The sequence below is a fragment of the Anolis carolinensis genome, chromosome 3, assembly GCF_035594765.1.
Source record: "Anolis carolinensis isolate JA03-04 chromosome 3, rAnoCar3.1.pri, whole genome shotgun sequence".
Lineage (NCBI taxonomy): Eukaryota > Metazoa > Chordata > Lepidosauria > Squamata > Dactyloidae > Anolis > Anolis carolinensis.
In genome coordinates, this window is record NC_085843.1 from 157,574,144 (window position 1) to 157,599,451 (window position 25,308).

Below are 25,308 nucleotides of genomic sequence, written 5' to 3' on the forward strand. Positions count from 1 at the left end.
CCCTACATTATCCAGTTTCCATAAGGAACTGAAGACTTGGTGGTGTCGGCAGGTTTTTGAGTAATTACATTGGACTACTGCCGATTTCTGGGCCTGAATATATTGCACAAGATTTCCCTAGCCTAAAATGATACATTTTAATATATTGGATTTATGGTTCCTGTCCCCTTGATCTGGTCATTTAAGTGTTATTTATTGTTATAATTGTATTATTTTACTTTGTTTAATAATGTGTTATTACGTTGTTATGTAATGTTTGTATTGCTTTTATGATTGTAAACCGCCCTGAGTCCCATCCGGAAGATAGGGCGGTATATAAATAAAGTATTATTATTATTATTATTATTATTATTATTATTATTATTAATTATGTTTACCTTTTTATAGGGTCAAATTAATATCTTCATTTTTTCTTGTTTCGTATATCTTAAAACATGTGTCCAATCTGTTTCTTGTCTAGCTTTGTTTTGACAGTGTATTAGGAGGTTTGATAGTCAATCCACACTCATGATTTTGATCATTTTAGTTAACCATTCACTAGTTGGTGGCATATCCTCTGATCGTCAGTGTCAGGCGTAAGTGATCCTGGCCGCGGTAGTTAAAAGTGTTGTAAGAGGATATCCTTATATTTTTCCATGTTTGTGTTGGTCAGGCCAAATAAAAATTGTTCTGGTTTTGGTTGAATTTGTGTTTCAAGGATTCTTTGGATTACATCGTGGATTTCTCTCCATAACAATTGCACGTTTTCAAACTGCTAGGTTGGCAGAAGCTGGGGCTAACAGTGGGAGCTTATCCTGCTCCCCGGATTTGAACTGTCAATATTTTGGTCAGCAAGTTGAGCAGCTCAGCAGTTTTATGTATTCATTACTGTTCACCTGTGAACCACACTATTACAGAACTGCAAAAAACATATACATCTCAATTAATATAGTCTTTCAAATGATTAAAACATATCAAGCATATAAAAAGTTTAGCACCAACTGAGCATTGTAAACATTGCTCCTTTCTCCCCAATTTTTACAGCTATTGGGGTGAAACTTGCCACAATGGTAGAACACATTTACCACTGTTGGCCCTTATCCACAGATTTTGGGGGAATTTTCAAAGTTTTTATAAACAACATTTTTTAGAAACAAAACTACAAGAGATATCTCCTTCAATTTTCCATACAAAGACTCAATATAAAGGAGATCATTCCCTCCAACTTTCAGAAATATTCATACATCTACTGATTTTAGGGATTTTTTAAAATTTTGACAAAAAAGTTTTTAAAAAAAGCTACAACAGCTATCTCATTGAATGTCTCTCATATTAACCAAATAGAACTTCCATACAGGGATTTCTTCCCAGCCCAGCACAGAGATTTACTTACTAGAAGTATTAGTCAATCCTCATCTTTGCAAATTCAACAGTTTATTGGAACTCTGGATGATTGCCGCTACAGAGGGACAAATCTCTCCCCTATGCTGATTTGGGCGTTCTGATTGTAAAGAACTCAGGCAGAGGGGAATCTTTTTAAATCCCACCTCTGACACTGATTGTGGAGAAGGATGATGTTTATATTAATTAATTATTATATATTTTATATCCGCTGCCACCAGATATTAAACATGTTTTTATTTAAAACGCTGCCACCAAGTTATAGATGTTTTATAATGCTGCCACCAAATTACAAAGGGGATTATCAACTCTTGCCACCACTATTGGAAGATTTAGCCACTGGCTACTTAGAGAGGAGACTTTTATTTTTCTTCTTTCTTCTTTCTTCTTGATGTGTGTATATATGACAGACTGAGATGTTTGAGAGTACAATAACAAGTTTATTCAGGCACAGCTTAATGGTTACAGTAACTTCTTTAAAGGCACTTAGATAATGGTTGCAAAGCTATGTTGAGGTGTTCCAAACTTCTTAAAACGTCAGTTATTTCTCCACTAACAGACCACCTTAAAATAAGTCACCAAACTTATTTTATCCCTGATCCCCTAACTTAGGATCAGCTTTCCCTGAGCCTCAACAGAGCCCAGACTACCTAAAATAAGTCACCAAACTTATTTTAGAATTGACTCAAAGTCCCACATTTGAGCCACCCTGATCCTCCAACTGAGAATCGGACTTCCCTGTGGTTCGCTGACCACAGACACTGCCTGACTGACTGAGTTTCCCTCCAAATTCTACTCTCTTTTCAGCTAACCCAGTTGGCTCCGCCCCCTTCTCCATGGCAACCAGCCTCTGAATGCCAAGTAACTGAAATATTAACCCTTTTTAAAACACAGTTAAACATGACTTTTAAAACACAATTAAACATGACATCTGTAAACTAAAATTCATACTTCTTTACACTGATGTTAACAGAATTCTGGGAAATGTAATTTAGTGCAGGGCCTTTTGAATTCTCTTTATAGGGCTTCTCAGCTTCCCAAACTACATTTCCCAGAATTCTGTGCTAAATCAGTCTCTTTACCAGCAAACTCTGCTTTCTCCCCGCTACTTCCCTCGCTTAATGGCAAGAAGCCACTAATTTAAAGGGGAAAAGCAGCCTTTTTGGCTTTGCTTTGCTTCCTTGCACTGAAAATAAAACTGGCTTTGGAAGGCTTCCAAGATTTACAAAATTCCAATGAAAGAGTATTGGGTAAGTTTTGATTTTTAAGTTTTTTGGGGAGGGTCATGCCCGTGTGCCGTATATTACGTTGTACTAAGTACAAATGTAACAAATTTTAGAACAACTAATGAAAAAAATTGCACACCCCAACTTAGCATCCCTTAGCTGGAATTCTGAAATCTGCACAAAATTGTCCACACGGGTCGATGAAATAGACATACCTCTGCTTTCTGATGGTTCAATGTGTACAAACTTTGTGTCATGCACAAAATCATATTTTTGAAATTCAATAAAATTGTCTTCAGGATATAGATGTAATGTGTATATGAAAGACAAATGAATTTCATGTTTGGTCTTGGGTCCCAATTGTTAGAATTTGATTATATTTATGCAGACGCAGGTATTCTAAAATCAAAATAAATCTGAAATCCTCCTGGTCCCAAGCATTTTGGTAAGGAATGCTCAAGCTATATGGCCCTTCTGCCAAAAAAGATTGCCTACAATTGTTTCAGATGAGTAACTATAACAATAATACTTCTTGCAGAGTTTCAATTTTGATGTGTTTGAAACAATCAGCATTCATTATCTCAGAAATCCTTACAACAATTCTGCCTGGCAGTTCAGTACGCTTAATAGTTTTTCTTTGCCCTTTTGTGCTTCCTACTTAAACTGTTTGCATGAGGGGAATTTGTCATGTTTAAAAGTCTTTCAGTGTGTTCCTTGCAAAGAACGGTTGAAAATGAAATTGAGCAATAAACTCCCAATTTCATTTTATTGATCTGTCCTCTATGAAAATGAGGCCCTTGGAGTATTTCTGTATGGTTTAATGCTTAAATTGGGAGTTATTGCTACTGTTAGATTCATACCTCTGTGAATGTTAATTCACATTCCTTGTGCTTGCTGAGGCTGTTGCGCAGATTTAGTGTTTAAGTTCTGTGGAAACTCCTGTACTAGTCTAAGTGGAAGCAGTCAATGTAAAAGGTGTCGGAAGCACATAGATGTAGAATTAGTTGCTTTATAGTATAATTAATAGAGTTCTTAAGAGTAAAGGATCACATGGTAAACAGGAACCCCCAGTGGTACAGTGGGCTAAACCCTTGTGCCGGCAGGACTGATGACTTGAAGGTTGGGTTGCTGACCTGAAGGTTGCTGGTTTGAATCCAACCCGGGGAGAGTGCGGATGAGCTCCCTCTATAAGCTCCAGCTCCACACGAGGACATGAGAAAAGCCTCCCACAAGGATGGTAAAAACATCAAAACATCCGGGCATCCCCGGGCAAAGTTCTTGCAGACGGTCAATTCTCTCACACCAGAAGCAACTTTCTCAAGTCGTTCCCGACACGAAAAAAACCTTGGTAAACATAACACCAGCAGCTGAAAATACCCAACTATAGATACGAAACATAACATTACATTCAGCAGAGGCAAATGTGACTTTCTACATTTCAACTAAAGAGGTTGTGTATGTGTATGTCTATGGAAATTATTGCATGATGGTTTAATAGTGTGTTTAACCATTGCAAACCCATTCTCATAAAAGCTGGAACATGCTGGCACAGTCTTTTTTCCTATCACACTGTATCCCTATGTAATAGCGCTTTATGAACACAGATAATACAATTGCTTACCGCACCACTCATACGACCTCATCAGACAGGGTAAATTTCGGCGGCAACACCCGTTCCTCTTTAGTTTTGCGACGGAGGCCGCAGGCTCCTATCCCACAAGATACAGCTACTTCCAGCGAGGTTCCGTCACAAAATGAAAGAGGAACTGGCATATACTACTGCAATGGCAACATGGGAGGTGTCCCATGTTATATTGGGACCTATGTGGGGGAAGCCAAGTGATGATTCCTTCCCTATGTGGGATGAGGTGGGGGTGGGAAGCTGGATAATGTGGGGTGATTCCAGTGACACATATGAGGAGGTTGATAGACCTCTTATCCCAGTTTTCCCTTCTTAGACAATTCTCCCTTAAAAAAATCTTTTTATTAGAAAAACTGTGCAATTTTGAGATTTGGGCCATTAACACAAAAGGCAATCAGTTCATGTTTTTGTTACTGGACCATTTCTGGTTGCTCAGTAATGCAATTCCAGGTTGCATTGTGTACGTTTTTTATCTTTCTGTACCTCATAAGAAATATGGATGACACAATAAATATGAATATTATAATTCCCCATCTTATACACATTAATTTATGTTACCAGGAGGTAGTGTAGTTATCAGTGCCAAACCTTGAGTGCTACGATTGGCCAGGAAGGTCTTACTCTCAGTCTCACCACCTTTGCAGTTGCGATTGGCACGAACAAGAGACAGGGCCTTCTCGGTGGTGACCCCTTGGCTGTGGAATTCCCTTCCCAGAAAGATTAGCTCAGCCCCCTCTTTCCTAGTGTTCAGGAAAAAAACCTCAAAACCTGGCTATACGAGCAGGCGTTCGGAGAGTGATCACTGAAGCAGCTAAATGACAATCATAGGACTGGCACATTGTTTAAATGTTTCATGTTATCATATAATGTCTTTTGTATAGTTCGTAATGGTTTTAATTTCTATTATATGTTATGGATTTAGTTAAGTTATCTGTTGCTTTTATATATATGAGGGTTGAATGAAAAGTAATGCCTCCACCTTCATAACTCCTCAACAGATGGCAATACTGGTATGCGGCAGCTACTGGCTTGTTCAGTAGACTCTCCTCTATAGTTCCATTTGGCGGGAAGCTTTAGCATTAAACAGTTGTGTTGTTAAAGTGCGAAGTATAGAACCTTGCGCAGACAGTCAGTCAATGTGACAAGCAATGTGCAGACAATGAATTCTTGACAGCAGAAGCTATCACCCCAAAGGAGAGTCATCAGAGAATGCAAGCTGTTTATGGTGATTGTGTTGATGTGAGTACTGTGCATCGTTGGGGAAGTAAGTTTAAAGATGATGAGGTGGGAACATCTGACTTACGTGACAAACAAGGAGTTGGATGTCCTGTGACAGCAACCACCGAGTTTCACAAGCAAAAGGTTGACAGAATGATTCAGGATGATCACTCAGAGAGAAATTTCAAGCATAATCGGCATTTCACAAGAATGTGTAGGTCACATTATTGCTTTGCTTGGCTATCGGAAGATCTGTGCACGGTGGGTACTGTGAGACGCTGGTTGTGGAAATAGAGTGTTGACTTCATCAGAAAACTTGTTCATTGTTGGCAGAAATGTATCTAATTGTCTGGTGATTATGTGGAAAAGTGAATAGTGGTAGTTAAAGAGCACATTCTAAGGATTATTTTTGTGTTTGATTTATTAAAATATTCCCATCCAAACCGAAGTAACGAAGGTGGAGGCATTACTTTTCATTCAACCCTCGTATGTTCGGCATTGAATTTTTGCCATTTTGATATGTTGTACACCGTTTTGAGTCCTCCAGAGGTGAGAAGAGCAGTATAGAAATGCAATAAATAATAATTTTGAGGTGCTGGGGCCAACAGGAGTCCAAGGGTTCAAAGTACAGTAGCACTAACTGGAATTTACATCATAACTAAAAATATGCATCCACATTCAAATTATTCCCAGAACTGCAAATAGTAATCCGAGAAATGCAAAATAGCATATACTAGATTTTTAAAGGAGTTGAATGGGGTGGAAGGGTGAAGTAATAACAGTGCAACTGGAGGTCCTCTTCATCTGCTTGCCAGAAGTTGAATGGTCACAATTTGGGAACAAGGAAATGGAGCAGACAAAGGTTATCCCCAAGTGGATTCACCCAATCTCATTGCAGTAGTACCAGTACTTATTCCCAAATCCAGTATATTCCAAAATCGAAAATGCTTCCTGATAGTTCAGGGTACACAAACTTTGTTTAATTGACACAATTGTTTAAAAAATGTTTGAAACTACTTTCAGGCCATGTATATAAGGTATATATGAAATATAACTAAGTTTCATGTTTAATTTTGGGTCTCAATGTGAGGCGGCTGCTAAAAAAGACAATGGGATTTTGGCCTGCATAAACAGGAGTCTAGTGTCTAGATCAGGGGTCCTCAAACTTTTTAAGTGGAGGGCCGGTTCATGGTCCCTCAGGCTGTTGAGGGGCCGAATTATCATTTGAAAAAAAAATACGAACAAATTCCTGTGCACACTGCACATGTTTATTTGTAGTGCAAAAAAAAAAAAAAAAAACCAACAACAACAACTATTTATTTATTTATTTACTACATTTATACCCCACCCTCTCTCACCCCGAAGGGAACTCGGAGCGACTTACAAATTGTATGTGCATATAATATCTTATATTATTGGCATAGCACAATATTAGCATTATATATTGCTATATTGTCCTATATCATTACTGTAATATTATTAGTAATATTACATTTAATATATAATGTATAATTATTAGTATTATATTGTATTACATTATAATATTAGTATTGATATTATATGTATACACAATATATTCAATTATTACCATAGCACAATATTAGTAAATGAAAGAACAATACAATATTTTAAAATAAAAACAATTTTAACCAACATAAACCTATCAGGATTTCAATGGGAAGTGTGGTCCTACTTCTGGCCAATGAGTTAGTCAAGTTAAGTAGGATTGGGCGAGGCGAAGTCTAAAACTGAGGGTGGGGGCCAGGTAAATGACCTTGGAGGGCCGCATCCGGCCCCCGGGCCTTAGTTTGGGGACCCCTGGTCTAGATCCAGGGAAGTCATTCCACCCCTCTATTCTGCCTTGGTCAGACCACACCTAGAATACTGTGTCCAATTCTGGGCACTGCAATCTATGAGAGATGTTGACAAGCTGGAATGTGTCCAGAGGAGGGCGACTAAAATGATCAAGGGTCTGGAGAAAAAGCCCCATGAGAAGCGGCTTAAAGAGCTGGGCATGTTTAGCCTGCAGAAGAGAGGGCTGAGGGGAGACATGATGAGAGCCATTTATCAAGATGTGAGGGGAAGTTATAGGGAGGAGGGAGCAGGCTTGTTTTCTGCTGTCTTGGAGACTAGGGCACAGAACAATGGCTTCAAACTACAGGAAAGGAGATTCCACCTGAACATTAGGAAGAACTTCCTAACTGCGAGAACTGTTCAGCAGTGGAACTCTCTGCCCCGGACTGTGGTGGAGGCTCCTTCTTTGGAGGCTTTTATGCAGAGGCTGGATGGCCTTCTGTTGGGGGTGCTTTGAATGCGATTTTCCTGCTTTTTGGCAGGGGGTTGGACTGGATGGGGCATGAGGTCTCTTCTAACTCTATGATTCATCTCCAAGATATCTCATTAGACCCCTCCAAATATACCTGTAATAATTGATAATTCACATTGTTTTTGCTCTTTGGGTGAGCATGATGACAGCCTTTGTTTGGTGTCTTTTGTTTGCTCTGAGGGTACTATTCTATGCATTTTATGCCATACAATAATAATAATACTGTAATAAATCTATAGTGTAGATCAGGCATGGGCAAACTTTGGCCCTCCAGGTGTTCTGTGAAGCCCTTGGTGGCCCAACAGGTTAAACTACTGAGTTGCTGAACTTTCTGATTGAAAGGTCAGCAGTTCGAATCCAGGGAGCAGGGTGAGCTCCCGCTGTTAGCCCCAGTTTCTGTCAACCTATCAGTTTGAAAATGTGAGTAGATCAATAGGTACTGATTTGGTGGGAAGGTAATGGCGTTCTATGCAGTCATGCCGGCCACTTGACTTTGGAGGTGTCTACAGACAACGCTGGCTTTTTGGCTTAGAAATGGTGATGACCACCAACTCCCAGAGTCGGATACAACTAGACTTAGTGTCAGGGAATACCTTTACCTTTACCTATTGCACAAAATGTGTCCAATTCACTGATCCTCTATATTCCTTCTTCATCTAGGGATCTGTCGGGGGTGCTTTGAATGCGATTTCCTGCTTCTTGGCAGGGGGTTGGACTGGATGGCCCATGAGGTCTCTTCCAACTCTACTATTCTATGATTCTATGATTTATCATCTTCTTCATTATTCATTGGTGCCAAGAAAAGCCTGCTGCATTTGTCTCTGTTTGAAAGTATACATATAGATCCTATCAACTGATGTCACATAAGATTTTTTTTAGCATTTTAGCTCTGTGAAATTTGCCTTTAGTGTAGCTACTATGGAAATATTTGTCAAATGGGTTAAGGTTAAAAATAAAAGAATAAATTAAACTGACCCATATTTAGAGGGAAAGAAAAATTGCCTTGAGGTTAAGTTGAAGGAGATAAGGCTGGTAATATGGCAATGTGTAATTTAGTAGGTCAGCCACTAATATTGTGTGCTTTGGTTTGAGTCTTTCATTTGGACAGTGAAATAGAAGGACTCTCTTAGGGATTTTTCTCTTCATGCAGCATTTTGGAACAGTGGTTATCAACCTTTGGTCTTCCAGATGTTTTGAATGTCTACTTCCCAAAGTCCCAGCTGGTATTACTCAGGAATTCTGAGAATTGAAGTACTAAAGACTGAAAAAACAGTAAACACCATTCTAGAAGTTTGCTTAATCACTGGTTAGAAATCATTCCTGAAACAGATACAACTTAGTAGCTGAGTGTCAGTGGACACAATTTATGAAGGAAGAGTTCTGACCTATAGAGGCTAGATCAGTGGTTCTCAACATGTGGGTCCCCAGGTGTTTTGACCTACAACTCCCAGAAATCCAGCCAGTTTACCAGCTGTTAGGATTTCTGGGAGTTGAAAGACAAAACATCTGGGGACCCACAGGTTGAAAACCACTGGTCCAGATCCTGGCTGTATGTAAACTATCATTTTCATAAACTCTGTCCAGTTACAGCTGGACAACTTGTAATAATTGCATTTATTTCAAAGAGAGCATAAACTGGAGGGATCTCAAATAAGAGAATCAAGATTATAAAGCATAATGTTTTTCTTGGTTAACTTTTAGCCTAGATATGTAAATGTTTCTCAGCTCAAAAGGGAGTCCTGACTGAGATGGGAAACTATTAGGAGAGTCGTTAATTCTCTAGCCCAGATGGAAAAAGTCAAATAACTTTTGTGGCATGGTTTTCAGTAATAAATTTGTTACCTTCTGCTATAAATATATGAAATACAGGACATAAATCCTTGATTAAATGTACACACTATCTAGTATGGGAAAGGTCGTTGTTGTTGTTGTTGTTTTTGTGGTTGCCTTTGCAAATTGACCAAGACTTAACCCTTATTATCCAGCCTGATGTCCTTTTCCTTAGCAAAACTATAAGTTACTATCTTTTATTGGGGTGGGGTCATGTTCGACTTCATGGAAACCAGTGATAGTATTACTTCATTAGCTTGTGCATTGACTTGAACTACATATTGCTTTATTAGGGTGTGCAAGATCTCCATTTATAGTTACGAACTGTTAATGGCCGATTCAGTTCAGTCATTTATTTACATTTTGTCCTCTTGAGACACACCTTAACAATCTCCCTCTCTGAGATCAGGGGGACTTTCTTTGGTCCTGTGGCCATGAGGACAACCTTACAGAGACCCATAGGATTGCAGCTGCAGTCTGTTAATTTTTTCAAGTTAAATTCTGTCATTTTTAAAAAGGAAGAAGCTGACATTAATAATCTCTTGCAATTAAATTATTCACTTTCTTCCCCACTGAGTATCTACATAGGAGCACTTCTATTATTACCTGCGGGATATACATAAATGTCTCCACAGGAAGGCTTCTGCTGCATTAGGTTTATCTGTCGTTTGACTGATAAAGCTGTTTCATGCATGCTCAAAGTGCATCTACGCTGTAAAATTAATGCATTTTACATCATTTTAACTGCCATGGCTCAGTGCTATGGAATTATGAACTTGTAGCTTTCCCTGCCAAAGTGTGTTGGTGCTTCACCAAACTATAAGTCCAAGGATTTAATAATATTGAACCATGGCAATTACAATGGTTTCAAACTGCATTAATTCTATAGTGTATATCAGCGGTTCCCAACATTTTTTTGACCAAGGACCACTTTCACCAGGGACCACTCTCCAACATTAGTATGAAAGGGGTTACGAATCAATTTTTGGTCAACTTTAGATTCTGTTTGGTTATTTGGGGTGCTGATTCAGAAAATTGCATTGGATAGACCACATGAGTTCTAGTTTCTGATACAGAACATATGCCATACATTGGTCACAATCTGCTTGCCCACAGAAAACCATATTTAATAATCTAGAGCTGATGTGGTCTATCAAGGCAATTTTCTGAATCAGCACCCCACATAACCCCAGAACAGGCCTTAAAATGCAGACACCAAGGTGCTCCCACTTCCAGGCACCATATGGAATGGCTCTGCTCAGGGGGAGGGAGGAGGAGGAGAAGCAGCAGTCAGGAGGCTTGTGGACACACTTTTTGTGGGCTGTCAATCTCTCCCCTCCTGATGTCCCCTTGCCTTGGCACTATAAGAGGATTTCGCGAGACCAGTCACTCTTGTTGCACTGGTATAGTAACAGTGAGGCTGAGAACCATATTTTAGTTCTTGGAGACCACTGGTGGTCCACGGATCACAGGTTGGGAACCACTGGTTAAGATGCATCCTCAGTCAAGCAAATAGATATGTTGCTGGGCATTACTTCTTTAACTGAAAATGTGATACCACAGGTAGAAATAACATGGAAAGAATAGGGGAACATTCCTCTACTATAAAAAAAGGAAAAGATGAAGATGAGAATGAAGATGACGAAGAATGGCAGTTCAACATGTTTCAGCAAACATTGTATCCTAAACCAACAAATATGAAATTGAAGAATGAACAAAAACGTTTTGAACCTTCTAAACACCACTGAAAGCTTCTAAAACGTAGCTAGGCATGACTTGTTTTTTCATGAGTTTTCATTATTGATTTCCATTTTGGGATTAAATTAATAGGTCTGTGCTTTCTTTTTCAAATTTGAAGGGAGCTGGTGTGTCAGGCTAATGTTTTTCCCCCTTTCTCTCCATTTTGCTGTTCACACATGCTTAGTTTGGGATTCTTGAGGTAGCTGCTATTTACCTTGCCTCTTGTAGGCAGGCACATAGAGCTACTTTAGGACTGACTAGAGGAGGATTCCATTCTTTTCTGGCTCAAACTGTATAGGCTGAACAACATCCCTTCTCTGGAATTCCAAAATGTGAAATACTCCAAAACCTAAAATAGTCCACATTGGTGGCCAAGATAGCAAAACTCTTGTTTTCTGATGGTTGGTTCAGTATATGCAAACTTTAATTCACACACAAAGTTATGAAAATATTCTGATAAAATTTCCTCCAGGCTATTTGTATAAAATGTCTATGTAATATAAATGAATTTTGTGTGTAGACCTGGGTTCCATCCCCAAGATATCTCACGGTGTACATCCAAGTATTCCAAATTTTGAAAAATCCATAATGCAGAACACTTTTGGTCCCAAGTATAAGGCATACTCAACATGTATTGCACTGTAGACAGATTGTTGTAGCTCAGCACTCAAAAGTCCATGTTTTTCTCTCCTTACTTTATCATCGTCCAAATATTCATGCTAACTGAGGAACTTTGAGTTAGATGCAGGGCATAGAAGAAAAAGGGGAGAATGAAGAGGCATAAAAATAATTTGTAAAAAGGAATTTATTTGTCAGGGGCTTTGTTAACTGTACTTTAATATTCAATTTATGTTTTAAAAAATGTGGTCTTTTGAATGAATAACTGTAAGCATTTGGTGCCCAGTGAATGCCTCTTTACTGTTCAGTTTTTGCTTCAGAAACAGCCTGCAAAGAAATTTCCTGGTCAACTCATAGGACTAATCCTAGGATTGTGACAGCTTCCAAGCTGCTTATGAAAACAGAAAAAAACCCTAAAACAAAGAAAACCCATGTCGGCTCTTTGGTCTATAGAAAAGCAGAGTGAGTGGAGGGGAAAAACTGCTGAATGAGACAACTAGCAAGAGGGCACCAAAATATTATCTCTCCACTTCAAAGGGATTGCCGAATAGATTAAAAAATGTAAACCCCTTCAAAAGGAAGGTCGCCAGGTTGTTTTGACCTATTGGAGCCGTTTTGGCACATGTGATTGGGCTAATCTTGGCCATGCTTTAGTGTTCTTTTGGAGAAGACTTTTTCATTTCATGCACTGGGTATTGGGTGAAAACAAAGGGCTCAGATACTGTTTGCTTCCATTTTAAAAATGTAGAAAATGATCCCATATTGTATCTCTTCTATAACCGAATCAGGACTGCAAAGCAGCGGCTGCCGTTTTTCCTGCTCTCCCACTATCCCGTTCACACTCAGTCTTTCCGCTTGTCCCCTTCATCACTTGATATGGGATATAGAACATGAGTGGATAGAGAATATGAATCAAATGACTGTTGGAAAAAATGGTGGGAGTAGACAGAAGCACTTCTCCTTTGGTAGAGATTGAATGATGTTCTTGAAATTATTGCAGAAAGCTCTGATTACAACCTAGAGAGTCTAAAATCAGGCCAAACAACTTTAATAATTAGCTTTCTTTTATAGGTTAACCATCTTCTCCATCCAATCTGCCTGCCAGTCAGGTAGAGCCTGTACAACATTTTTAAAACATGGGATCCAGAAAGCTACCATATACTTAGACTATTTGTTCATTTACCACCTGCTTAGACTGGTGGTAAAAAGTCACCATTGCCAGCTTTGAATTGGTAGTGACTTATTATGTCAGTCAACTCCTATCATTTCCAAACAGCTTGTTAGGCAATGGCCATACAGGCTGAGAATGATAGACAGTTCACCTTATCTGGATTCTGGAGACCACCAGGTTGGTGAAGATTTCATTAGATTCCCAGGGAGACAAATTTCCTATCACCTGCTACGTGGGCCTGTTTCCCGCTGCACAATTATAACATTGATTCCACAATAAGTACAATGACTTCATCCTATGGAATACTGCTATTTACAGTTTGGTGAGGCCCTAGAACTCACTGGCAAAGAATTCCCAATATCCCCTTTTAAATAGTAAACTCTCACATTCTATAGGATATGCCATAGCAGCTAAAGTGGAATCATAGCACTAAAATGTTAATTGATAAAGACCCCCAGACTGGATTAAGGTACTAGGGATTGTAATGAAAGACTCTCTAGCAAAACCTACTACTGGGCCACCCTTAGCACCAGGTAGTGTTTCAGATGACAGACACTGCAAACTGACCCACAATATCCATTTTAGTGCCCTGGCCACATTGGTAATTTGTCAACCAAGTGTGTTGGGGCATCTCGCTCTGAAATGGTGGAAAAGGTACTTCCCTATTCAATTGTCAATCTGGTTGTGCCTAGTTATACTCTTGGGTCAGAGAGTATGACCACATAATGGTAACTTGACAACTGAGTAAGGAAGTGTCAGAGAACTGAGCTATGTGTGCATTATAGACCATCCGGAATCTCCTAAAAGAGTTCAGTATCCCACTGCCATTTTAAAAATAAGTCACAAACACTGGCCAGTATATGGAATGCTTCTATATGCAATTTGGTGGAAGAACATCAATTTATTCATTGCTGCCGGCAGAAAAATGCCTTAAATTAGTCCTATTGACTACTGAGCTATATCCTTAAATTAGTCCTATTGACTACTGAACTATATCCTTCCCAACTTTTTCTCCTCCAGCATATTCTAACATTCACAAAAATAGCAGAGATTATAATGGTTATGGTGACTAAGACATAGTATCTTTAAAGGAACTGTTATGCTGGCAAATTATTTAGGACAGAAGATGCTTTTGTGTTGCTATTGAATAAAGGGGCTATTTTGATGCTATGGTGAAGCTGAACTTTCCTTTATATGCTGGGGCCCAGACTAGTTGCAAGTGAGATATCACAAGATTTAGATTATAAAATATCCTGCAGGATGGAGTCAGGAAAAGGATGACTGGTGATTAACATTCCTAGTGAAAAACTCAGGTTCCATAGAAACACAACAAAACAAAAATTACAGAAAGCATGGACATGGCTATTATTCAAAGTGACAGGATAAAAGATTTAGTTATAAATACCTGAAGTCTTTCCTATCATCAGGGTCAGGGTCAGCTAAGACATTTTTGTTCTTGGGATGAAGAACAAGACTTCTTATAACTTCATCAGATAGGCTGCCGGAATCGCTACACATCATGGTGAATCTGGGCGATGCAGGGCGTGGGGAACCCATTGTTTCACGCCCTGCATCACCCAATTTACTTGTGGTTCCACTTCCACTTCCACTTAGGTGATCCCTTGTAGGCCAAGGATGATGGTTCTCCATTTGTGGGTCTTTGGGGTGGGTCCGTAGATGGCTGAAGAGACCTATTTTTGATCCTCATGTTCTCCTGCAAGAAGGACATCGGTTTCCAGGTGGAAGGCGGTCCTGGTCAGGGTTGCTTGACACTCCTTCCTCTTGGCACGTTTCACCCTTAAGCCCTCCATTTATGCCTCTTCGAACTCCGCAGCACTGATGGTCACAGCTGACCTCCAATTAGAGCGCTCAAGGGCCAGGGCTTCCCAGTTCTCAGTGTCTATGCCACAGTTTTTAAGGTTGGCTTTAAGCCCATCTTTAAATCTCTTTTCCTGCCTACCAACATTACGTTTTCCATTCTTGAGTTGGGAGTAGAGTAACTGCTTTGGGAGACGGTGATCAGGCATTTGGACAACGTGGCCAGTTCAGTTGATGGTGTAGGAGCATCGCTTCAATGCTGGTGGTCTTTGCTTCTTCCAGCATGCTGGTATTTGTCCGCCTGTCTTCCAAAGCGATTTGCAGGATTTTTCTGAGGCAACGCTGATGGAAACGCTCCAGGAGTTGAGTGTGACGTCTGTAGACCGTCCACGTTTCGCAGGCGTAGAGCAGGGTTGGGAGGACAATGGCTTTATAAACAAGCACCTTGGTATCTCTACAGATGTCCCGATCATCAAACACTCTCTGCTTCATTCGGAAAAATGCTGCACTCACAGAGCTCAAGCGGTGTTGTATTTCAGTGTCAATGTTGACTTTTGTGGAGAGGTGGTTGCCAAGGTAGCGGAAATGGTCAACCTTTTCTAATGTTACATCATTAAGCTGTATTCCTGGCATTGCAGAGGGATTAGCTGGTGCCTTTTGGAAGAGTTTGGTTTTCTCGATGTTCAATGAGAGGCTGAGCTTCTCATATGCTTCTCTGAAGGTGTTTAGAGTGGCTTGTAGGTCTTCTTCTGAATACGCACAGACTATGTTGTCATCGGCATATTGGAGTTCTATAATAGATGTTGTGGTGACTTTGGTTTTGGCTTTCAGTCTGCTGAGATTAAATAGCTTGCCATCTGTCTGATAGATGCTTTCCACTCCAGTGGGAAGCTTCCCATCAACAAGGTGAAGTATCATAGCGATGAAGATGGAAAATAGGGTAGGGGCAATAACACATCTCTGCTTAAACACCTGATTCCACCTTAAATGGGTCACTTTGGGAGCCGTTGCTGCCCAAGACTGTTGCCATTATGTCATCATGGAGGAGCCAAAGGATGTTCACAAATTTGTCAGGGCACCCGATTTTTTGGAGGATGGTCCAGAGAGCACTGCGATTCACTGTGTTGAATGCCTTTACAAGGTCAATGAATGCTATGTACAGAGGTTGATTTTGTTCCCTGCATCGTACAGGGGGAAGGGTTGGCTGTTCAGCTTTCCCTCATTGATCCAATACAACACAGTAAGCTGGTTTGTCTATACTTTTGTGTTGGAGCCACACTGGAAGTAGCTCTACATTGAAAGATGGGAGCCATTGGGCTCTGTAGCAAAAGTATAAATGAACTGGCGCATGCTGCCAAAAGGTACCCTGTCTGATGAGGTTGTTAATCTCTCTCTCTCCCCCCACTCTGCCATACACTATAGACACTAGAATAGTGCAGACCTGAAAAAAATTACTTCTATATACCATGTGAGTTGGTGGACTCCCTGGGGCAGTTTGGTGCACAAAAATTTACCCTGTCCCCACACACACTTTACCGTTACAGTAGAGTCTCACTTATCCAACATAAACGGGCCGGCAGAACGTTGGATAAGCGAATATGTTGGATAATAAGGAGGGACTAAGGAAAAGCCTATTAAACATCAAATTACATTATGATTTTACAAATTAAGCACCAAAACATCATGTTATACTACAGATTTGACAGAAAAAGTAGTTCAATATGCAGTAATGCTATGTAGTAATTACTGTATTTACGAATTTAGCACCAAAATATCACAATGTATTGAAAACATTGACTACAAAAATGTGTTGGATAATCCAGAACGTTGGATAAGCGAGTGTTGGATAAGTGAGACTCTACTGTATTTCTCTTTCTCCATCATTGTCCAGCTTTATTAAAGGAAGCTGGGCAGATGATGGAGAACTGGAAGCCAGTTACCTCATTCTGTCCAATTGTTGGATCATTCTTGATCAAGGTCTTCCTTTAGTAAAACTGGAAAGTTGAGAAGTCCCTTCCCTGAAACTATAGACATTATCACACAAAGTTGTTATTCCATGGCAGTTGTGCTATCAGAGGGCCCTTCCATACAGCCATATAACCCAGAATATCAAGGCAGAAAATCCTACAATATCTGCTTTGAACTGGGTTATCTGAATCCACACTGCCATATATTCAATTTAAAAGAAGAAAATGTGGGATTTTATTCAGCTATGTGGAAGGGGCCATAGATAGCGGATATATACTGGGATTACCACCTTTGATATTGCATCTCGGTTCATTTGCAAAATTGTACTGGTTTGACAATCCAAGATGCCACAATTGTACTTCTGCACTCCCTCGTAAGTTCATCTTCCTGTACTTCTGCGGTACCGTGATTATTTTTTCAATTTTAACAATGAAAACAAAGAAGGAAAATATAATGTTAAAATGAGAACATATAAAATAAACAGAAAACAGCTTCTGAAAAGCAAAGAGGGAAATAGTTGAAGAGGACATGAATCCCACTCTCTGACATCACATTACTGCTAGATGCCAGTCCAGAAGCAGAATGGACCCATGGCATCAAGTAGGTAAAGGTAAAGGTTTCCCCTGACGTTAAGTACAATCATGTCTGACTCTGGAGGTTGGTGCTCATCTCCATTTCTAAGCCGAAGAGCTGGCGTTGTCCATAGACCCCTCCAAGGTCATGTGGCCGGCATGACTGCATGGAGCGCTGTTACCTTCCCGCTGGAGCGGTACCTATTGATCTACTCACATTGGCATGTTTTCGAACTGCTAGGTTGGCAGGAGCTGTAGCTAACAGCGGCCGCTCACGCCGCTCTCGGGGTTTGAACCTGGGACCTTTCGGTCTCCAGCTCAGTGCTTTAATGCACTTCGCTACCAGGGATCCTAAGTAGGTGTTGGGAATATTGCAGGATTGCGAGCTATAGATGGGTCAATATCTTGGGGAGGAGACAGACTGGCAGTGGGATACACATGGAACGGTGCAATAACCTTTGGTGATGGTCCATCTTAAATGCCGGTTTGCCAGTCTCATGTGATAGAGTCCTGTGTCTTTAAAAACTGCATTTGAGAAAGAAAATCAATATGACCAGCCTTTTTTTCACCCTGAAGAGTGATGAAAAGATTGCACCTGCTAAAATTCTTCCTCTCACACAGGTGTTAAGGGCAAAGAGGTTTTCTCAGAAAACAACAAGTAACAATAATTTTTGGAGAAGATGGTGGCAAATCCAAAGGAATGACACATTTGACTTTGGAACTCTGTGTATGGCTTGAAGACAGGAAGATAGCTATAAAACCCACTGAGGCCTGGGAATGAAAGTTAACCAAGTGGGAAGACTAAGAAGTATCTGCAGGAGAACAGATGGGCTGAAAATTAATAATCAGAGAAGTTTCAGGTGGGTAATTAAATGCTGATGTGGTTCTTCTGCCTCATTTTCTCTGTCCTACAAACACACACACACACACACACACACACGCACACACACACACAGAGAAAGAGAGGAGGGGAGAGAGATATTTGAACTACAAGTGAATCCAGAGAGCAATTGAATAACATATTTGAGTTGTTTCAGCTATATGTGTTGTACCGCATCACACTTTTGATATGCCAATGCACCAAAAAGACAATGTGGAAGAGAGATGAAGAACCTGTGAAGAAGCAAAGGCGTACACTTGTGTCAAGTGTGTAATTTGGAGCAAGGCAGGGAGGGGAACCTCTTCAATATCAGAGCACCATCCCTGTGTAGTTAGGATGGCAAAAGTTATTAATGATGGAGAATATGCAGGTTAGTTTGGGGACTTTTAAAAGAATGATTGTGAAGGAAGGGATTAGAAAAGCACAGGAAATGGTAAAAGGTTAGAAAACATACAGGATTTGAACAAGGGTTAGGCATCTATATTAATGTAAGTAAGCATTTCTCAACCTGGAGATTGGAACCCCTGGGGGGGGGGGGTTCGATGGGGTTTTTAGAGGGTTCACCAAAACCTATCAGAAAACACGCATTTCAGATGGCCTTAGGAACCCAAATCCCGCCAGTATTTTCTGTTGGTCATGGGGGTTCTGTGTGAGAAGTTTATCCCAATTCTATCATTGGTGGGGGTTCAAGGAACTCTTTGACTGTAGGTGACCTATAAATCCCAGCAACTACAACTCCAAAATGTCAAGATCTATTTTCCCCAAACTCCACCAGTGTTCAAATTTGGGCATATTTAGTATTTGTGACAAGTTTGGTCCATATCTATCATTGTTTGGAATCCACAGTGCTTTCTGGATGTAGGTGAACTATAACTCCAAAACTCTGGTCAATGCCCACCAAACCCTTCCATTATTTTTTGTTAATCATGGGAGTTCTGTGTGTCAAGTTTGGTTCAACTCTATCATTGGTGGAGTTCAGTATGCTCATTGATTGTAGGTGAACTATAAATCCCAGCAGCTACAATTCCCAAATGACAAAATCAATCCCCCTCCAACCCCACCAGTATACAAATTTGAGTGTGTCAGGTATTTGTGGCAAATTTGGTCCAGTAAATGAAAATACATCCTGCATATCAAATAATTACATTGCGATTCATAACAGTAGCAAAATTACAGTTATGAAGTAGAAGTGAAAATAATTTTATGATTGGGGTCACCACAACATGAGGAACTGTATTAAGGGGTTGCCAATTTGGAAGGTTGAGAATCACTGATGTAAGTAGATTGTGTTCCCCAAAAATCCAGAGATATTTCAGCAAGCAATGCAGACAAATTCAGTGTGTTGTCAAAGCCTTTCATGGCCGGAGTCATTGGGTTGTCGTGAATTTTCCGGTCTGTATGTCCATGTTCCAGAAGCATTATCTCCTGATGTTTCGCTCACATCTATGGCAGGCATCCTCAGAGGCTGGGAGGTGTGTTGGAAACTAAGCAAGGGAGATTTATATATTTGTGAAAGGTTCAGGGTGGGAGAAAGAACTCTTGTCTGTAGGAGGCCAGTGTGAATGTTGTAATTAATCCCTTTGATTAGCATTAATGGCCTTGCCAGCTTCATGGCCTGGCTTCTTCTTGTCTGGGGAAATCCTTTGTTCAGAGGTGTTAGCTGCCCCTGAGTGTTTCAGTTCTGGAATTCCTGTTTTCAGAGTGTTGTAATTAATCCAGGTGATTAATTACAACATTCACACAGAAAAAAATCAGTTAAAATATTTAAATACCAGTATTAAGGAATCAATATACCCAAATACATAATAACTTCAGCACACCAGTAAATCTGCTAATTGGCAAATGACACAGAAGGAATATTAACCCCAACAGATATAACCTCAGATTTAGATCAATTAACAGAACAGCCAGAAAGGAGCCTGCAGCCATTACTTAATTTTATCAACTCTGGCCTAGAAATTAACAACAAAGATCATCAGTATAAATATCTGATAATATTGGGGTTATACATGGAAAATATGTTTATAGGGCAGTTTTATATGCTGGTGACAAACACTTTTTTTAAAAAGGAGTTTATTCTAAATCAAACTTGGAAAAGTTATTTTTGGACTACATTTCTCAGAGTGCCTCAGCCTACAGTCCTCAGAGGCTCTAGCTGGCTGGGCGATTCTAGGAGTTGTATTCCTGAAAGCTCAGTCCCCAAACAAACAATGTTTTCAAACATTCACAAAGAAAAGCAGGGCAGGGGCAAATGGAGTAGTAAAGAGTGCAATAGAACAAGTAAGGAGAAGGCATTAGGTACCTGCACCTTCCATTCTCTTAATTCATCCCCTTTTAAAACTCCTTCACTGGAGACTTTTGTGTTTCAAGGATATGATTGCTACTTTTCCACTGTCTCCTAGTTTGGGAATACTCTAAAGCTGCTTTGGCTGGTGGACAAGTGTGTCAAATAAACCTATTTATTGTTTAATTACAATGTGTGCCCCACTGTCAGACAGATTTTCCCAGTGGCTCTCAAAAACAATATTTTCTCAAGAACCCACTAAAATAAAATCAACAAACCAGCTTTAAAATAACATGTGAAGCAGAATAAAAGAGAGCCTCAAAATATTTGTTTCAAGATCTTATTTAACTTTTAGAACATAGTATTTTAAAGAGGAAAATTATCAGTGACTTTAATAAGAATTCCTGTATGTCTACTTTAAACTATATAACTGTCCATAGCATTGTCAAGTTGTAGGTATGCATCGCTTAGGGCAGTGGTTCTCAACCTGTGGGTCCCCAGGTGTTTTGGCCTACAACTCCCAGAAATCCCAGCCAGTTTACTAGCTGTTAGGATTTCTGGGAATTGAAGGCCAAAATATCTGGGGACTCACAAGTTGAGAACCACTGGATTAGCGGTAAGGAGAAGTTCCAGAGTCTGGAAACAGCCATGTGACCTTATCAGAAAGCCCAGGTGAAGTGTCCCACTTTGCGTGGCTTCCACGAGAAAAGAGGGAACAGCGGGGCGAATCTGTCAACCTGCATATAGCTCACTTTTGGCGATGCTTTCCCCACCGCATGAGGAAAGTGTCACCCTCGTGGAGCCAGATTGTTGACAGAGGGATCATGGTAATAATGAAAAGCAGAGGGGACAATGAGTCTCCCTGGAAAATTCCTCTTCTGATGTTGACAAATCCATAGCTTTCATTTCCAACAAACAGTTCAGTTTTCCAGTGCTCCATCATGTTTTCAATAAAAGTGCCAACGTTTTTACAAATCCCAATGGCGTCCAGGCACTTGATGATCCAGCTGTGTGTTGTTGTTGTTGTTGTTGTTGTTGTTATTGTTATTATATTTGTATTCTGCCCTATCTCCTTGAGGGGACTCAGGATGGATCCCAGCATATACAAACACAAAGGCAAATATTTGATGCCTAGAAACAACAAAACACAGATAAAGGTAAAGGGTTCCCTTTCTGGCTCTGAGGGATGGTGCTTATTTCAGGCTCTGGGAGTGGTGCTCATCTCTATTTCTAAGCCGAAGAGCCAGCATTGTCCGTAGTCACCTCGTAGGTCATGTGTCTGATATGACTGCATGGAGCGCTGTTTATTTCCCCCCAAACTTTCTGGATCATTTTATGCATTTGAATCCAGTATTTCTTGGCATGTTTATGTATCTGCCACATATGGTAGAAAGATCCAACTTGCGTTTTGCATTTCCAGAGGTTGTTGGAAACCTCTATATACATCTTAGACATCTTTTCAGGAGTCATATATCATTGATACATCATTTTATAAAAATTCTCTTTCAAGTTATAATGTAAATTTTAATCCCTTATTCTGTTGAGGGTTGTAGAAATAAATAAATAGAAGCTTTACCACAATTTCTGAATCAAGATAAACCCTGCAGCATAATAAAATGTCACTCAGGCTTGTGTAACAAGTACAGTAGAGTCTCACTTATCCAACACTCGCTTATCCAACGTTCTGGATTATCCAACGCATTTTTATAGTCAAGGTTTTTAATACATCGTGATATTTTGGTGCTAAATTCGTAAATACAGTAATTACAACATAACATTACTGTGTATTAAATTACTTTTTCTGTCAAATTTGCTGTATAACATGATGTTTTGGTGAAGAGAGAAGACCTTTCCAGAAATCTCCAATGCAATTCTATGGTCATCTTGCAGTGGTAGCTGACCATAAAGTCATGCTGAAAGTGATCTGGGAATTCCTAGGTAAAGTTAAGTCCAGTCATGTCTGACTCTGGGGGTTGGTGCTCATCTCAATTTCTAAGCTGGAGGTTGTCCGTAGACACCTCCAAGGTCATGTGGTCATGACTGCATGAAGCGCCGTTACCTTCCCGCTGGAGCGGTACCTATTGATCTACTCACATTGGCATGTTTTCGAACTGCTAGGGTGGCAGAATGGGAATTCCTAGAGAGGTTTTTTCTCAGTTTTAAAATATTAGGACTTTCTCTATTTGCAATTTTTCACTTTCACATGGGTCTTGGCAGCACTTGGAGGCAGCATATTCCACGTTGAACAGCTCTTGCTGTCAGGAAGTTTTTCATAATATTTAGGTGGAATCGCTTGTTCTGTAGTTTGAATGTATTGCGCTGTCTCTGGAGCAGCAGAAAGCAAGCATGCTCCATCTTCACCAGCCTTCCAGATATCTAAACATGACATGGTTCTGCATTCTGCCTCCAGCCCTGTGTGAGTTCTTCTCAGTATTACTGCTCCTGAATATTTTACTTGTTTTCTGATATTGCTGGTATCCAGCAATGCCACGCCACAGCACCTCAGTTAAAAGTGTCCAGAAATTGAAAAGTATCTGCTTTGTTGTTTTGGACTACCTGACTGATCTTCAAATTTTTACACATTTCTGGAATAAGAGAGTATGAAACACAACACCTCCTGTGTTGGAAATTAAATATCAACTCCAAAATAGTTTCTGCCAATTAGGAATTTTAGTTCAGAAAAAAAGGCAGATAAACTCCATTCCTTCTTTGCTCCTGCAGAAGAGTTTGAATTCCAAACACATAAATCCCAGGTTAACACTTCACATTCATGCTTCAGTCAGCTTGTAGACCTATTGCATTAAGTAGTCACATGTTCCCATTAAAAGTGCCAAGCCAATTTTTCAAGCATTGTGATTATTCACTGGAAAGTGGAATGTTGACTTAAGGTGTGGGGGGTGGAATAGTTCAGTTGTCATAATGAGTTGATTCAGACTCAGATAATCACACTGGGGTGGTAAAAAGAATGTGCAACTATCCAGAATTTAATAGGGAGCTTATATAACAAATGCTTTCAAGGGACCCTTATTTCCAAGAGTTCTGCAGGTTATGAACTTATCCAAGTCAAGCAGCACAAGTATTTTGAAATGGAGGAAGGGAGGGGGAAGGGAAAGTGAGAAATGCAACTTTAAGATTAACTGGGTTTTTATTACAGCATTAGGTTTGTGAGCACTACAAACATTTTGGTTATTGAACACTGATGTCAATTAGGGGAAACCACATAACAGTAAACCAACAGTGATCTGATGGTCTATGGCAGTGGTTCCTAACCTTCCTAATGCCGCGACCCCTTAATACAATTCCTCATGTTGTGGTGACCCCCAAACATAAAATTATTTTCATTGCTACTTTATAACTGTAATTTTGCTACTGTTATGAATTATAATGTAAATATGATATGCAGGATGTATTTTCATTCACTGGACCAAATTTGGCACAAATAGCCAATATGCCCAATTTTGAATACTGGTGGGGTTGGGGGGGGGATGATTTTGTCATTTGGAAGTTTTAGTTGATGGGATTTATAGTTAACCTACAATCAAAGAGCATTCTGAACTCCATCTGCAATGGAATTGAACCAAATTTGGCACACAGAACTCCCACGACAAACAGGAAATACTGGAAAGGTTTGGTGGGACTCAAACAATAATGGATCTAGACCAAACTTGGCACCAACACTCAATATGCCCAAATATGCCCTGGTGAAGTTTGGGGAAAATAGATCTTGACATTTGGGAGTTGTAGTTGCTGGGATTTATAGTTCACTTGCAATCAGAGAGTCCTTTGAACACCACCAGCAATCAAATTGGGCCAAACTTACCACACAGAACCCCCATGACCAACAAAAAATACTGGTCTTTGGTGACCCCTCTGAATCCCCCTTGCAACCCCTAAGTTAAATTTATAGGAAAGCTCTTTATATTTAAGGGCAGCAAAAAGAGGAGCTTTCATGCAGGTTCAGTTGAACATGTTAGGAGTAATATGGTTACCAGTCTTCTAATTAAAAGAGGCAGAAGGAAAAATAACTGAATTGCCTCAAAAATATATTGCATCTTAACAATGAACTTTTTGTCAAATGGATATTGCTGTTCTGAGTCATTGCTGTTGTGTAAGCTTTCAGCCTCGCAGGAGGAATAAGTCATTGCACCCATTTCTTTTGTATTAATAAACAGGCACAAGCACAGCATAATGTGCGATGTGAAAACAACAACTTAATATATCCCTACAGGGAAAATACGCAAAAGGAGAAAAGAGAGTATTTTGTGCCAATTTTGCTTCTTAGGATACAAAAGATTTGATACATTGTTTCAGAGAGAAATAAATATATCTTTAATCTTTGATTAAATGTACTCTTTCATTTACTTGTTCCTACATTTTGCTTTGATCAGAAATGTGCAACTTCAATGATTCCTCACCATTGATTGGGTCAGCTTGGACTGATGGGAGCTGCAGTCCAACAACTTCTGGGAAGTCTGAATTGCCCATCTTGCTTCAGAATGAAGTATATAATAAATGTGCATTTCCCTAAGCCTTTTTATAAGAAATAATCTGGAGTGTGTATTTCTGTGATAAGTAAAGATAAAGGTTTCTCCTTGACCTTAATTCTAGTCAAGTCCGACTTTGGGTGGTGGTGCT

The 25,308-nt window shown here is 39.8% G+C and overlaps 1 long non-coding RNA gene across 1 annotated transcript; it reads left to right on the forward strand.

The window, feature by feature from the left end:
• Positions 1-451: 451 nt before the first annotated feature.
• On the forward strand, positions 452-25,308 carry LOC134297625 (uncharacterized). Its single transcript, XR_010004433.1, has 3 exons — positions 452-2,630; positions 18,131-18,369; positions 25,062-25,308. It is a non-coding gene; the product is annotated as an uncharacterized LOC134297625 (long non-coding RNA).